Below are 2,387 nucleotides of genomic sequence, written 5' to 3'. Positions count from 1 at the left end.
CCCAAGCCGCCGTCGCAGGCCAAGCGGCGGTGCCGGCGCGCCGGCCCGGGGGCGGGCGGAGCGCCGCCCCTGCGCGCCCTGCGCGAGCGCCGGTGCCGGCGCGCGCGGCTCTGCACGCCGAGGCTGACTTCTTCCTTCACGCCACCGTGGGGCTACTGGAAGACCCGGGCGCGACCCTCCCGTGGAAACGCCTCGTCTCGGTCCTGCGCCTGCTTGGGGCGTGCCACCGGCAAGATAGGCGCAACTTGGCCAGCGGGGATGTCCGCTCCGCCGGACGCCTCCTCCGCCCAGCTATCGCGACGCGCTTCTCCCTGTTGGAACCGGGCCAGAGCATGGACAACTCTGTCCTCGCGCAACACCTGGGAGAGTACTTGGACGAGCTCGGCGGCGGGCTGCCGGCGGCGCTTCGCGACGACCCCCTTACGCCTCGCCTTTGCCTCGACGCTCTGCGCGACGCGCTCGCCTACCGCGAGGGCGGGGAGAAGGCGCGGCTCGTCGAGGAGCGCCGCTACCACCATGCGGCCCCGCTGGCCCCGAACCTCTTCAGGCTTTTCCTCTCCCCACGGCCTTCGGGGGAGGAGGCGCTCGAGCGAGTCAGCAACATCACTGCCCTCCTTCTGCCGGGGGGCGGGACCGGCAGGGCTCGCGTCCCCTTCCACGTGTCCGCCACGCGCGCTGAGCAGGCCCTGATCCCGAAGCTGGCCCTGCTGGAGGCGGAAGCCTCCGGGTTTAGCGCCGAGGCACGCCTCGCCGAGCTACGGCGCCACCTCACCGCAGCGGGTTCCGCGAGCGCCGGCGGGAGCGGAACCGGTGGTGCGGGACCGTCCTCCGGCTCGGGCGCCGCCGCCGCTGCTTTCGACAACGAGCTCCTCACGCAGGAGTACATCGCCCTTCGCGATGCGGTCAAGAGCATGCGGCCCTCGCTTCCAGCCCGTGCTGGCTTGAGTCGTCGAAATCGCAAGCGGCTCTTCAGCACCTCGGCATCGACGATTGTGCCGATCTCCATGGTCGGCACACCCGAAAGCATGTGGAGCTGTGAGCGGCATGCGCCCAGGCTCGATAATAAGGTGCACGCTTGCAAGTGCTTGCACTCAACGCGGTTCTGTCTTGAACGCCATGTTTGTGTTGTTTGTGTGTATGCGTCTGCTCTGGGTGTGCAGCCAAGTTTTTCTCCATTGCCTCCGCGCGCGCACTTTCTTCTTCTCTTTGCCCCGCAGGCAACACGGCCCTCGTTTTCTTCTTTTGCCTGGGTCGGCCGCCGCCGTGCGCCGAGCTCGCTGGCCCTAGAGCTGTTTAACATTAACTTTGGGCCTAAGTAACCCCTAACAGTTGCGCGTTACTGTTAACACTAGCAACACTGTTCAGCTCCCAACGTTAAACAGCCGCTCTCTAGCTGGCCCTGGCCCTGGCGAGTGGCGTCGCTCCTGCTCGTGCTCCTCGCACTTTATAAGTAAAAAGTTGTTAGCTTTGTTACTCCCACTTTTAGCCTTACGAGTTACGTTTGAGTACGTTACTCGTTACAGTAGCATTAGCCATTACTAGTTATAGTAAAATCGCCCGTCTCGGGTACCCGGACGGTTTACCCCTTTACGTAAACCGACACGAGTGCGTGAGCAGTGTCCAGTGACAGGATCTGACTCGTTGATTGTTACAGTGGCGGAGGCGCAGCTCAGGAGTGACGAAGCCCCCACGCAAATCGCAATCCCCCTCTCTCCACGCGTCTCTCCCGCTTACACAGAGGAGCTCTCCACCGCTCGGCGTCGAGCTGGCGTCGGAGCAGATACACATACAGACACATGCCGGTAAAGACCCCGCCAAACAAGGGGTGAAGCTGGCGACTTGACGCCCGCGCCACCACTCTCGCGTGTGGCGAGAGCGCTCAATAGAGACGGACACCCTCGGCCCGCCGCCAACCCACAGCGGCGACGCACGCCGCCGCCTGGGCGTCCAAACTGCCCTGCGGGCGCGGCTGCTGTGCGGGCGCGGCTGCCCGCTGCCCGCTGCGGTCTACTCGCCGCAGTTCGCCTTGATCCACGGGTGGTTTTGCACCTCGCCCAGCGCCAGCCGCTGCGACGGCTCCTTGACGAGCAGCTTGGTCATCAGGTCGCGCGCGAGCGGGGAGACGTGCTCAGGGAACCTGGCAGAAGACCCGGGGGGGGGGGGGGGGTTCAGCCGTGCGGAGGAGGCATGCGTGCCGGTTGCCGCAACGGCGGCGCCGACGGCGGCGGTGAGGGTTGCGGCGGCGGCGGCGGAGAGGAACGCAACGGCGGCGGCGGCGGCGGCGGCGGCCGGCAAGTGTGGTCTGCACTGTGTGCCCGACAGTAGCGCGCGTGAGAGGCGGGTATTTCTTGCTTCGGCGATCTCGACTGCATCTCGACTGCATCTCG

This window comes from Emiliania huxleyi (assembly GCF_000372725.1).
Source record: "Emiliania huxleyi CCMP1516 unplaced genomic scaffold EMIHUscaffold_369, whole genome shotgun sequence".
NCBI classification, from domain to species: domain Eukaryota; phylum Haptophyta; order Isochrysidales; family Noelaerhabdaceae; genus Emiliania; species Emiliania huxleyi.
Note: the sequence above shows the minus strand (reverse complement) of the source record.